Genomic DNA, 15,636 nt, shown 5'->3' on the forward strand with positions numbered 1-15,636 from the left:
TGGGTGAGTGATTTCTTATTTCAGTAGTTTGAAAATACAATTTTATTTACCCTTGGCATATGTTTTCTGCTCAGAATTCTGCCGATAGACTAATGGTGGTTCCTTTGTAGATTATCATAACTTATTTGGCTGCCTTTAAAATTTTACTCTTTCATTGACTTGCCAATTTGCATATAACGTATCCTGAAGGAGGTCCCTTTGTCTTAAATTTATTGGTTTTTTTTGGCTCACAGACTTGTATGTCAGTTCCTTACACAGGTTCAGGAAGTTATCGACTATTACTTCTTTAAATAAACCATCAGCTGCCTTCTGTCTTCTCTCTCCAGGGTTACACTCTAATGTGCACTTCCTGAGGAAGTCTGATGTCTACTGTAGAATTTCCTCACTTTTTAATATCTTGAATCTCTGCCCTCTCCTATCATTTCTAGTTTTGTATTGGTGAGTTTGCTAATCTCTCTTCCACAAAGACAGTCTACTTCCAATGCTTTCTGTTGCATTCTTCATCTCATTTATTAAATTCTCCTGGTCCTCCAGTAATGTTTGGTTATTTTATAGTTTCAGTCTCTTAGGTAATGTATTCCTTATTATCATTTCATTTATTCCTGAGCTCACTAAACTGCTTTCTTAGTTATGTATTTTGTATTGAGTTTCTGTATGACACCTATTTGGATTCTCTATTAGTTATATAGCAATATATCATGGCTTGAAGTTTGTTTGCTGCAGGGTTGACATTGTGTGTGTGTGTGTGTGCAGGTGCATGTGTGTGTGCATGTGTGTCTGTGTCTGACTCGGTTTCTGTGTGTGTCTATCTGTGAGTTAGCGTGCCCTATAATGTTACTGTGATTGGTCATGATCTTGATAAATTATTGCTCTGATGACACTTAATAACAGATTGGGAGTTGGAGTCCTTGCTTACGTTTTCTGGTAGCTTGCAATATTGCACAATTTTTCATTTTACTTACCTGAGCTACCTCTGATAATATTTCAATATAGCACTTTCCAGTCGCTACTGTCTGGATAAAAGATGTGCTTTCATTGTCACTTCTTAGAAATTTCCGGTAATTAATGCTGCTGTTGTCACTGGGATGGAGAACCCTTCCTTTTATCTGATATCCCTTGAGAATCAATGTACACACTGAGGAAATTTGTAAAGACAGATGGGTATTTGGAATCATACAAGTGCCTTTGCCATGTCCAGTGTTGCAAGGTAAATTGTCTCCACCACTATGAATGGGGAGTAGGGACAGTTTCATAAATGTCTGAGTGTCTGAAGGATGGAAATTCTGTCTCCATTGTGGCTCCCTCCTAGTTACCTGTGATCATGAGTACTGGTACAGTTGGAGGCTGAAGCTGTGAACCACTGAAACTCTGTTTCTACTGCGTTCTCTGAACTTGTGGACTCAGATATCCTATTCAGGTGGCCTTGGTTGCAGACACCAAATCTGCTCTTTCCTCAGTTCAGCCTCCTTTGTGTGTTTTAGTCCACCAAACTTCACCTGTTCACATGCGTTCTGGAGTATTGTTTTGTGTTGTAGTTATTTTTGTTCAGATATGAACGTTTTAATGACTGTAGATATAAGGGGAGAGACAAAAATATTTTAAACTTATGTCACTTTTAAAAGTATATACCTTTTCAATTAAAAGCTTAAATTCTAATTAGGACATATAAGAACAATAAAGAAAATGAACAAAACACCTCCCTTAATGTCATAGTACTACAAAATATTTTGATTTTCCTGGGTTATTTTCTTCAATGTTTTTCCCACCTACATGCACATTTTACTAAAATATATCCCTATAATCTCTTTAAAATCAATTAAATTATTAAAATAATTCTCCATGCTGTAAATATAGCCCTTTCAGTTCTCTAATTTCTTTTTGTACCTTGCACATTTCTGTGTTCTCCATCCTTCTTCCCTTTCCCCACAGGAAACCACTACTTGGTACACTACACATATATATGTCATTCTTTTTCTGTTTTTTAATGATTATTTCTCTTATACCTTTGTTTTCCTCATTTAGGTGACAACATAGAGTGTTTTTCCCTGTATGACTTATTTTCCTATATGCAACACCCTCTGGGTCCAGTCACATTGTTCCAAATGGCAGAATTTTACTTTTTAATGTACAATGATGAAGTATTTATTATGTTATCAATATCTCACATCTACTTCAGTCAATCATCTGTTGATGGGCAGTTGAGTTGTGCTTCTATCCTTGGCTATTATAAATGATGATGTTAAGAACATTTGGGGTAATATATCTTTTAAGATAATCTTTTCATTTTTTCTCAGATTTATACTGAAAACAGGAGTTGCTGCAACAGATAATGCTTCTATTTCCAGTTTTCTGAGCACTGTCCACAGTTTTATAATAGTGGATGCATCTATTTACGTTTTCACCATCAGTGTACCTGGGTTCCATCTTATCGACATTCTTATTAATGTTTGTCATTTGTAGACATTTTGTTAATTGCCATTTTGGTTGCTGTAAAATTATGTTTCATTCTGGTTTGGATTTATGTTTTTCTAATGAATAGCAAAGTTGTCTTTCTTTTTATGAGCATGAAAATCATCCACATGTGTGTTTTTGAAAAGTTTCCATAAAATTGTTTAACTGTTTTTAATTTGGGGTCTTTATTTTTAAATATTGAATCTAATATGCTATATATATATTATTGATATTAACATCTTGTTGGTCCCATTGTGTGAAATTCTTCCCTCTATTCTGTCAGTTATCATATGTCTTGTTGAAGGTTCCCTTTGTTCTGCAAAAGATTTTGCACTTCACACTAATACAAGAAATAGAATCCCTGTATCACATAGTACATCTATTTTTTCCTCAGTAAATAAAAATTGTAACTATTAGTATTTTTGTTTAATTTGGAGACAGATCAAAAATAAAGATTGCTATGATTTATCTCAAAGTCAGTTCTGCTCATGTTCTTGGTCAAAAATTGTACAGTTTCAGGCGTTACATTTAGGAAATTAATCCATTTCTATCTCATTTTTTCTACTATGAAAGGAAGTGCTCTTACATCTTCCAATTACATGTACTGTCCTGTTATCTCTGAACTACTTGTTGAAGAGACTGCCTTTTTTCCATTGTATACTCTTGCCTCGTTCTTTGTACACTAATTCACCATATGTTTGTGGGTTTATTTTCTGACACTTTATTTTGTTCAATTGATCTATGTGTTTCTTTAATTGCCATATTTTGATGTATTGATTACTGTAGCTTTGTAGTATGTTCTAAACTCAGGTAGGGTATTACACACAGCTTTGTTCATTTTTGAAAATAATTTTAGAAAATTTGTGTCTTTCAGTTGTATGTATAAATTTTATTATTTTTCTCCTTGTTTGGTGAAAAAACTTATGTATTCTGTGAGAATAGAAATTTACTTAAAGAAAAAGCCTGAGAAAAATACTAAAGTGTGGAGGATAATTTATACAATATTAACAACAACTGGATTGCTGTATAAATCAAAGAAAAAATATATAAAGAAAAATGACAACAAAAACAAAATCCATGGGGTGTAACAAAAGCAGTATTAATAGGGATGCTTATAGCAAATAATCCCACTTATACAAATAAGAACCATTTCTCTCTTATAACATATTCTTACAACCAAAAGATGTCACATAATAATAAAAAAACTTGTCAGTAGAAGGAAAGACAGCTGAAAGTACAGAATATAATTAAATAAAATAAGGATTAAAAATATAAACATTTAATCAATCTAAATAATGGCTTTTGAAAGATAAATAATGTTTGTAAACTTTAACCAGACACATGAGCAAAAAAAGAGTTACAGATTAGTAAGCTCAGAAATAAATGAGAAATTACAGCTTATATCTAAGAAATACAAAGCATCGTAATTTGATACAACAAATTATATGCAAATAAAATGGAAACCCTTGAACAAATGGACAATTTCTTAGAAAGACTTAATCTCCAGAATAGAATGATAAATAAAATGTGAACAGATTATCACTAATGAAATTGAATAAATATTTAAAAAAACTCCCAAGAAACAAAATTCCAGGCCTAACATCTTCACAGGTGATTTCTGCCAAACATTTAAAGAAGAGCTATCAACTATACTTCTCAGAGAATTCCAAAAATTTCGAGAGGAAAGGAGGCTTTCTACCCCACATTTCTGTATCACATTGCTACTACAGCTGGAACAAATACCTCAAAAAATTACAGGTTACATACTACTGATAAGCATAGATGCAAAAATCACCACTAAATTGTTAGCAAATATAACAATATATTAAGAGGATTATACATTATGATTAAGTCCATTTTATTCCAGGGATGAAAAAGTGATTCAATACCCACAAATTAATCAGTATAATACACCACACAAACAACCTGAAGAATAAAAATTATATGGTCACCTCAATAGAGTCATAAAATGTTTTGACAATTTCAGTATCTATTTAAGATTATATTTCTCTTCAAAGTGGGCATGAGGAAACATACCTCAACACAGTTAAGGACTTATATGACAAGAATTCATCTAACATGACACTCACTGATTAAAAGCTGGAAGCATCTCCAGTAAGAGCAGGAAGAAGAGAAGAATGATCACTCTTACCACTTTTATTCAGTATAGTATGGAAATTCTAGCCATAGCTATCCAAAATAAAGGTAAATAAAATTTAGATAATTAAGAAAAGGAGTAAAAGTATCTGTTTGAAAATGGCATACTGTAAACAGAAATCCTAAAAATGGTGCCACAAAACTACTAGGGCTTATCAATGTATTTGGTAAAATTTCTGAATGTAAAACTAACATACTGAAATCTTGCATTTCTACACACTAACAGCAAGCTAACAGATGGAGAAAGTGAGGGAACTGTCACATTTACAGTTGCATTACAAAAAAAGTATATCAAGAAATGTATCCAACCAAGGAGGTAAAAAACCTGTACTCAGAAAACTATAAAATATTTATAAAAGAAATTGAAGTTAATGCAAACAGATGAAAGGATATCATGTGTTCATTGATGAGGAAAAATTATTGTTTAAATGATAGTACTAGCCAACAAAATACGCAAATTAAATTCAGTGCCTATCAAAATACCATGGGCATTTTCAGACACTTAAAATAAATAATTCTAAAATTTACATGTAAACCGAAAAGAGATGAAATCACTAAGAAAAAGGAAAGGAAAGAAAACAAACAAACTAAAAACACAAACAACTTTAACAAAGAACAAAGAGGATGCATCTATGTCCCTGATTTTAAACTTTAATACAAAGCTACAGTATTAAAAATAATATGGTAGTGGCACAGAAAAAACTGAATAATGGCACACAACAGAATGCCTTAAAATGAAATGAGACAGTTATTGTCATTAAGCCCATTACAAAAAATGAATATACAGTTGGGAAAGGTAACCACCAGGCACGTGAAACCGATCAACATCACTAAGCTTCAGAAAAATGCAAGTCCAAAACGCAATGAGATTTTATGTCACTCCTGTCATAATGACTACTATGAAAAAGATAACAAACATAACTGTTGGTTAGGATGTTAGAAAAACAACCCTGATGCACTGCTGGAGTGAATGTAAATATGTGCTTCCACTGTGGAAAACAACATGGAGCTTTATCTAAAAATTAAAAATGAAATATAATCCAACATATACATATCAGGATACTTATTCCAAGAAAATAAAAACACTAATTAGAAAAGATAAATTCAACCCTATATTCACTGCAGCATTATCCACAATAGACAGGATATAGGAGCAAATTAATTGCTCATCAATACATGATGGATAAAGAAATTGTGTTTATATAATTTTTATATCTACCCGTCTTAAGTACAGATTTATCTATATGTATATATATACACACGCACTTTATATATATATATGAACTATATATATATACACACACATAAAAATAAAATGGGTTTTTACTCAGCTCTAAAAAGAATAATTTCTTGCCTTTTGCAACAAATGGGTTGATCAAGAGGGTAATATGCTAAGTCAAATAAGTCAGGAAGTGAATGACAATGCTGAATGATTTTATTCATATTTGAATTTTAAACAAATGAACATAAAAACACAGATATGGAGTTATACATATAGAAAGAAACAGGTTGTTCACAAGAAGGAGGGAAATGGGGTGAGAAAATGAAAAGTTGAAAAAATTAAGAGAGAAAATTTTCCAGTTGCAAATTAAATGAGTCAGGGACAAGAAATGAACTGTATGGGGAACAGCCAAAAACTATTAAATATCTTTAAAGAGCAACATATCACAACTAGATATATTTGGTGATCTGTTTGAAATATATTAAATACAGCAAACAGTATGTTGTGAAAGAGAAACTAACACAGTGTTATAGATTAATGTACACTTCAATAACAAACAAACATACACATAGAAAAAAATTAGATTTGTAGTGAACAGAGGCAGGGGTTGGGAAAGTAGGATTTGATTAATGAACTCAAAAGCTATAAATATCCAGCTGTAAAAGAATCGTGTTCTAGGGATACCCCATAGTAACATGAAAATTACAGTTAATACTGCTTTATGTTCAATATCATTGTTGTTAAGAGAGTAGACCATAATTTTTCTCATCACAACCAAAAGACAAATTGTATTTCCTTAAAATTGCATCTAAATGAGATAAAGAATTCTCCCTAAAATTGCTATGATATTTATCTCATGACACGTGTAAATCAAATCACTATCCTGTTCACCTAAACTTACACAATGTTTTATGCCTATTATGTCTCAATAAAAGTGGAAGAAAAAATGGAAAGTCAATGGTCACTTTTTCCCATGTCATTTCTCTTGATTCTTTTTGCAGCAAGTAATCTTTAGTCATGATATATTATCCTAGTTAAAGATACTAATAAATAAGTGATTCTAATAAATTATACATAAAGATACTAATAAAAATAGTGTTTTAAAATGCCTAAATCTTTCTTCATGTTAACAGCCCACTTTCTGTAGGCAACAAAATTTCACTTTGTGTATTCATCTGAGATTAGGGAATGGATACAAATATTAACCCTGGCTGCTTTCGCTGTGAGTGATAAAGTTCACTGTCTCAGACAAAAAGTCTCATCTCCACGAGAGCATCTGTAAAATATGAAAATGCTAGGTTGCTAAAAATCTAAGCATGTTTAAATCTCAGAACTCCTACAATTCTTAACTGTTTTGCAATGGGAAAGCAATACTGACAAAGACTTGATTTTGGATAACAATGTGCTGTTTTCTCATGGTTGCATAAGGAAATGTGAGGATAATCCCTGAGATCAACAACAAACATTCTGGCTCAAGTGCTGGACAAAGAGCTGTAAAGGTTCTGCATTTTTAGGACTGAGGACTGCTTTCAAAATGATGACTATGCTCACTTTAATCCAGGTAGTCCAAGGAAAGAAATGTTATTGTAATTTGTAGCTTAAAAGAAATAAATCAGTGGTTCAGTCCATATAAATCAGTCAAGGGGTGTTCAAAGAAAAAATAAGTTGTGTCAACAATGAGAATTAAAAGAAAACAAAGTAGACACAAACTTAAATTAAGAAGGACACACAGTCCTGTGCTGGGCTCTGGGGACTGGTGAATATATATGCCTCTGTCCAATTCAAGGTTTCAGTGGCTTGGCCCTAGCATTAGCTTGGGATTCAATGAACAGGTAACAATTAGTATACTGGGAGAAATATAATCTACCTCTCCCTGATCGGAAGAAAATCTGATGGCAAAATGAAACTCTTAATTCACAGAGATTCTGCCAGAAGCAGAGGAATAATTCACTGATGACTCAACTAAGATAAACTTAGTTACTGCTTAACAGTCCAACTTCACACACACACACACACACAGTGATAGACAGATTTGTAGTATTTAGTGGGAAGAATTCAGTGGTCAGAGCTCAGAGAATAGTTTTCACACACCAGACAACTTTTGTACATTTGCCAATACTCTAGGTTTTCCCAGGTAGAGAACTACAGATGGACAAACAAACAATATTCTTCTTTAGGAATTCTAATTTTTAAAGTAAAGTGTAGCTTTTGACTTATCAGTATAGAACCTTGTTATGATGATCACAGTAAGACCCACTGTGTGATAAGAGAGCTCGAAACTAGCTGTGAACCAGCCCAACTGAAACCCAGACTGCTAATGTAAGCAAAAAATAGTCACCATCATAGTTGAGCTGACAAACTTAAAAGCTTGATGTTTCTGTTTTAGGAACAACCACTGCTGTCCAGACACAGATCTCCTGCTGCAAGTGGGCTCCTTTCTTCTCTTGGTAAAATCATATTGGTGGGATGTCGCTAGAGCTTAACCTGACCCATTTGCCCATTCTCCAGATTATCAAAGGCTTATTCACAATTGGTGACACTTTTTCAGTATTCAGTGTTGCCATTCCAGTCTTATCAGCTAACACTGGCTGCATGGTTGTGAGCAGAAGCCTTAGGCTCCCTGACCTTGCCTACAATTTTCCAGCATTTCAGGGCAATTCACATTCTGAAAATGTTCACCATTTATTTTAAATTAATGGGAAATAGTCAAAGTCTTCCACGAATATTTTATATTTCCTAATATCTGTATAAATTTGGTATTCTTGCAGTTGGACAAATTTTTAATACTACCACCCTCACCTCTTTTTAGTCCACACATTTTAGGTTACAATTTGGTTACTGAACACAACCACTCCAACCAAGGGTCTATTACCTCTTAGATACTGCCTGTGTGAAGATTAGAAGGGGCACAATTTATGTGGGATGTATAATCCTGCATTAAATGTTTGCAATGACACTGTCTCTTCTGGATAAAGCTCTGATTCTAAGAAGTAAATTAATTAGAAGGCAGTATATTTTTTGGTATGGGGAAGAGAATCAGCTACTTATTGGTGGGTGGGTGATGAAGAGACAGGAAATAATCCAGCAAATGAGAATTGAATGCTTTAGGCCACTGGAGGCATGAATTAAGAAGAAAATAATACTTTGTCTCCTTTACCTAGCTCGAATTACTGTCTTGAGTGACTAGTCCTTGGGCTATGAAAAGAGCTAGTTTGTGGTGAAGAGTAAAGACAAAAATGAAATAGTTTGAAAACCATGAGAGATTTGCTGTCTCAGGAAAGTAGATTATGCTTAAAGTCAACATGTATTTTTCATTCACTAAATACTAAAATGCATCCTGTGGCATGTGCTGTGCTTACTGTGTTGGTATCCAAGTTAGACAAGGAAAGGGGGATAGACAGAAAACATCTGGAGGAAGTGGTTTCTGTGCTGAGACTGGGAAAGTCTAATTAGGTAATAGAAGAACATAAGTTCAAGGATTAGCTGGAGCAAAATTTGCGAGGTTGGAGCTTACATATATGACAAGCATTTTCCTGGATGTATCTCCAGATACAGTGAAACATAAACATATGCCAAGGTAGTCAGATGCCAGATTTATAAACGAATGACTTAACTAAGTTCAGTTTGTGTGCATAGAGTTGGAAAGGCATTAAGAGCCACCCTGAGGATATAAGTTTGTCCTTGGTTGGAAATAAAAGCAACATAAGGTATTGACTAGAAATTATAGCATAGAATATTTAGGGCAGGAAATGAAAGCACCAATTGGAATGCTTTGAGAACAGCACAAAGAAGACCATAGATAAAATTACTTCTTAATTTCTTCCACATGCTGAATGTACCATCTGAGACTATATCATGTGACCTTCATGATTCCAGGGATGACATAATAGAGACCATGTTCCCTGGGCCAGTTCCTGCATTATCTTCTGTTCCAACCTATCCGAACTTAACACTTTTCATACTTTCCAGGATGAACCAGAAAACACTAATAACTTTCCCTCTCTCCATGTTTCAGTCTTTTTCCAAATTCTTCCATTTTCTCTTCCTGCTTACAAGAAATTATTTAAATTTACTCCCATATTGTTCCATCAAGTGATCATATCAATCAAATATCTCTTTTTCTTTAAATGATATCATAGACTCCCGTTTAACTCTTTATTTTAAAAAAAATATCAAAAATATAGGTAAACATGTATGTTTATCGTTCAAATAAGAAAATTGCATATAGTTGTCGGCATTTGCCACCATCAATATTAATCTTTGTTATCCTGCATAATATGGTAGTCGTCTGGTATATAAGTTGTGTTTAGGATGACGTTCATAAAATGAAGATGGCTGATGAGCTGGCCTTGAAAGAGAGGTAGCTGATGTATCAGCTATCAATGTCACTGGTAACCATGGTTTGCTCCCTGGTTGAAGTTGAGAAAAACGACCGTCATTGGCAGATATGTTGTGATATCTATATGGAAAATTAGAAGGCTCCACCATTAGTCAAACATGATTGCTCAGTATGGGAGACAAGGTACTGTACTGAGAAGTAGATATTGTAAATGTAATGAAGTTCACAACATGGCCATTTGCTTCAGTGTAGCTGCTTTGAGAGTGCCTGTGGGCAGTGGTCAACTGATTTAAAAAAGCACGTTGATCCATTGCAATATTGTTCTGATGATCTAACTGACATTGAAAATGGAGGAGAAAAATCACCTCTGATCAAGGTAGTTGTATCTCCTATTATGTGGCTAGAAGAGGGCTTCCTTATTAGAGGCATGTTTAAATTTGCAGAAAGTAAAAATGCACTTTCTCCTCTAGTGTCAACCACAAAATCAAAATTATCATTATGCACGTTACCCCCTGCTTTAAAGTGCTTCTTTTTGAAATCTTCAGCCAATGAAGATACCAGAGAGACATTTTTAATCCCAATTCTTCTTTTTATTCTCACTAAAAGCTGGGGACAGCCTCGTTTAAGATTTGGATTATGGCAGAACTGCAGCTACAACCAAAAGAGAAAGATTTTAGTAATATTTTAAACCAAAATACAAGACTAAATTAAGCCTAACCTACAAAACCACAGATTTCACGTTTACTATGCTAAGATAATATCATCAAAATATGCACATTGCTGACTATGTTTTGAAATTCCTTATTTGGAATATGCACATTTAAATAATATTTAAGTATTCAAATTTAAGAAGCTAGCATTTGCAGTAACGGTGAAAGCCACTTTTTAAAAGCGGCTTTAATACCTTTATTTAGATTTCTCGTAAGATTCCTAGTTGCTAGGAAAGTTTCACACAATCTGGAATACTTAAGGCTCTGTCCTCATTTTTTTGAAAAAATAAAGAATTTTAGCATTTGTAGTTTTATACAGTTTTCAAACTCTAGTTTTACATTTACATTACCATAGATCGATGTACAAAATAAAATTTTATATATAAGTTACCAAGTCGTAACTACAATTACTGAATACCTTGCTTAAAAGAGAGACTTCTTTTTCTTCTGCTAGAAAGTCAGCTAGACAAGCAGATCTTTAAAAATTCTGCTGCACTTTCCTAAACTTATAAATGTTAAGCTGTCTAACTAAACTTTTCATACTTCCAGTTTCAAATACTCTGAAAGGGGACTTTCTTTCCAAAACTTCCTTCTTTAAGACAACTTCATCAATCACTATGGAAGTTTCATTATCATCCCACCAGTTGGATTTAAATTGATAACTCCCAGCCATTTTCCAGATTTTTCTTGGAAATGTCAGAGAACGAAAATCATTATCTTCATCTGGCTCAGAGACACAATATGTGTAACATGGACTTTTAAACAAGGATTCTTCAGACAAATTCTGAAAATCACTTACTTCAATCATAGACCTCAAGACAAGTCCCCAGAGATTGTTGGATCACACAATACAGATCTTCCGGAGTTTCCTGAACCAGTTGGTCCATCGTTATGAGACCTATCTTGAAATTCTGAAGAAATATTTGCCATCTCAAATACCTTTTTCTACAGCTACTTTTCTAATCTGAATGATTTTGAGCACTGCAGCTTCATATGCTGCTCTGGCAGGCCTGCACAGATAAACTACTAGGCCATCACAATGGTTCTCAACTTGAGTAGATGTGACATCACAAAACGACTGGTCTCCTAGCAAGTCAAGTGTAACATTCAGCCAGTGTTTACTTCTCATTCATCCAGTTAAAATGAAACATATAGGATGCCTTTTTTTATAGTGTGATCTGCAATTATTACCCCAAAAAATCTTTTTAAATAATTAATGCTGGGGCCTATGAAATAAAACAAATCTCCATACTTTTGTACACAAATTTATACAACATTGATGAACAGAGTATAAATAATGCACAAAATATATAAAATAATTTTAAAGTTATGGAATTTTAAGTGAAATTTGTGTAAAACTTCTGCAGGAAATGTATACCTATTTCATTATAATTAGTAAGGTGAAACTTAATTTGATTTGGAAATGGAAGTAGTTATTTATCTGTTTACTTTACAAGAAGTAGCTCTTTATTCAAAACATGAGCAGAATACATATCAGTGTATTTGGTATGTTTTAGAATAAATGATAAATATTTATGAAATAAAACTAGATTAAAATAATGAATCAAATTTAAGAAATCCCAAAGGGGTAATTTTTGTATGAAAATATAATTTAGTGCTGTAAGTAAAACAAATATAATTTAGTATTCTACTTTAAAATTACAAAAGAGAAATTATTAAGGTATTCTTATAAAAGTTTACTTTTGCCATTCTTTCACTCAGAGGTTTTTCAGTCCCTCGAAGTAATAAATTTTCTTCTCATCATTATAGTCCATGCTCTTGCGGCTTCTCTTAAGTGTTCCAAAATGATGTTGATATATAAACTTATACAGAAGATCATGGGTTCAAAAATCAGTGACTCCATTAAGGGGCAAACAAACAATCAAAAACAAAGAAATAACATTATATGTGGGATGGGGTTTAAAAGACCAAATAATGCATTTTAGGAAGCAATATGTTTCTCATCCTGAAAGAGTTGGCATTGTTAGTATAATGCAGCATTTTAAGGCAAATGTTTTGTACACTTATTGTTAATAATAGCTAGGTTCTGTATCAGTGAACTGTAGTAAAGCCAGTTCTACCAAAATTGTATTCTTTATTTAGACATAAATTCCACTAAACATAAGCCAAATTCAAAATGAGAGATAAAATTTTTAAATAAATAAATGTTCACTCAAGCTACTATGTAAATTTTTCCTTCAGTATGTGTATATTCCATTCTAAGTAAATATTAGGAAGCTGAAGTCATGGCATATTATAAGTATTATAAAGTATAGTTAAGTTGAATTTAGTCCTGATTCTTAATTTTATTTAACATACGCAAATCAATAAATGTGATACCATCCGTTAAATAAAGAATTCAAAAATAAAAATCTCAAAATATGTAGGAAAATTATTCACAGATCTGATCTTAACTTTTTTATAAAAATTTTTTTAACAAATTTGCTGTAGACAGAATATGACTAAACATAGTAAAATCCATATATGAAAAACCAATGACTAACATCAAGTTCAATGTTAACATACAGGAAGGTTTTTCTCTGGTACAGTAATAAGAAAAAATAGCTCATACAAACAAGACCTATATTACACTACTAGAAGTTCTAGCCAGAACAACTAGTCAAGAAAAAATATAAAAGTCATTCAACTTGTGAGCAAGCAGTAAAATTTTTATAGATGACATAATTATACATAGTTAGAAAACTGCACACACACTGCCAGTGACTGTGAGAAATAATGAACAAACTTAGTAAACTTGCTGTATACAAAATCAATATACAAATATCCATTGCATTTTTATATAGTAACAACACATTATCAGGAAGAGAAATTAGGAAATCAATTGTGTGTAAATTTATACAAAAAAGAATAAAATAGGAATATATTTGATAAGTTAAATAAAAGATCTAAACATAGATCTATAAATTACAGGTGGAAAAATATAAGTAAACATAATAAATAAAAGATATTCTGTGCTTAATGATTGTATACAATGTGAGGAAATACTCTAATCTATCTTTCAATTGTTCAGCCTCCCCAGCAATGCTTATTGAAGAGAATCTCTTTTCTTCATTTAATACTCTTGCTTCTTTTTTCATAGGTTAATTTATCATAGGTGAGAGGGATTATATCTGGTTGCTCTATTCTCTTCTATTGATTGGTGTCAGTTTTTGAGCCAGTATCATGTTGTTTAAATTACTAAAGTTTTGTAGGACTGTTTAACAACAGAGAAATTTACAATATTATATTCAATACTGTTTTTCAAGATTATTTTGGCAACTAAAATCTTTGTGGTTGCATATAAATTTTGAAATTATTTCTTCTATTTAATTTAAAAATCTCATGGTTATTTTGACATGAATCACATTAAATGTAGATTCCTTTGGGTAGTATGGTTGTTTCAACCACACTGTTTCACATCATTAACATAAGAGATCTTTTCATTTCTTTGGATCAATTTTAATTTCCTTCATCTATATTTTCTATTTTTTAAAGTATAGGTTTTCTCTGTATTTGTTAACTTCATTTGTAGGTATTCTTTACATATATATAATTATATACATTATACTTTTAAACATGTTCCTCACACAAATACAACAGGCAGAAGGCAGTGGCAAGACATATTCAAAGTCCAGAATGAAAGAAATCTGTTATCTAAGATAAGATATCAAGCAAGGCTAAACTTTAGAATAGAAGGAGAGAAAAATAATCTCCACACAAGCAAATACTAAAAGAATTTAGCAACAGAAAAAGACATAATGAAACATCTCCTCAAAAAATAAAGAAGCAGGATGCTATAGAAAGAGAAAGGCATAATTAGAAAGGCAAAAGCTACAATGACTTACAACAGAACAATCATGATATTGTAAAACAGGACGTCAAAATTTTTAAGTTTAAATTTAAAATTTAGATAGTGAAACAGGACAATACAGATTATTTTCTTCTTATTTCTGTTCTCTGTATGATGCATTTAAATTTATATTCCTTTCAGTTATTATAAAAATATATAGTAACGGGTCAATATACATACAAAACAGGGTAACAATAAGTCAACATCTTACAATGAAGTCACAAAGCTAGAAAAAAACCAAGATAATAAAAGAAAACTTATAAAGCCACAAAAAGAAAAAGAAATGAATAAAAAGGTAATACAAAATCAACTGGAAAATTAAGTTCAAAATGGAAATAAACACTAGTTTATCAATAATTGTTACAAATGTTAATGGACTTAGTGCTTCAATCGAAAGATGTATATTGTCATTGGGATAATATAACAAAACCCTACATTACGAAGCATACAAGAGACCCACTTTAGAAAGAGGAACACACATCAATTGAAAGTCAGAAAATGGAAAAATACATTCCATGCAAATGTACATGACAAGAAATGAGGACTAGCAGTACTGACTTCAAACAAAATAGACTTTACAAGAAAGGCCATAGAGAAAGATAAACAAGGACATGATATAATGATTAAAGAGCAATACAAAATGATGGTTTTATACTCATTACTATATATGCACTCAATATAAAAGCACATAAGTACATAAAGTAAATACTAATATATAAAAAGGGAGAAATTGATGGGAACACAATCACAGTAGGACACTATAACTCCCCATTACCATCACTAGACTGGTCTTCCAGACAGAAAATTAATAAGGGAACAAAGATACAAAAAGATACAATAAAATAATTGGATTTGATTGATAGTTTCAATACACTACTTATCCCCAAAACAGAATATACATTCTTTT

At 32.2% G+C, this 15,636-nt stretch overlaps 1 long non-coding RNA gene across 1 annotated transcript; it reads right to left on the minus strand.

The window, feature by feature from the left end:
• Positions 1–10,733: 10,733 nt before the first annotated feature.
• LOC140693832 (uncharacterized) lies at positions 10,734–11,886 on the minus strand. The gene is made up of 2 exons (XR_012069534.1): positions 11,679–11,886; positions 10,734–10,820 (listed from the first exon to the last, which is right to left on the minus strand). It is a non-coding gene; the product is annotated as an uncharacterized lncRNA (long non-coding RNA).
• Positions 11,887–15,636: the final 3,750 nt, after the last annotated feature.

This window comes from Vicugna pacos, unplaced genomic scaffold (assembly GCF_048564905.1).
Source record: "Vicugna pacos unplaced genomic scaffold, VicPac4 scaffold_20, whole genome shotgun sequence".
NCBI lineage: Eukaryota > Metazoa > Chordata > Mammalia > Artiodactyla > Camelidae > Vicugna > Vicugna pacos.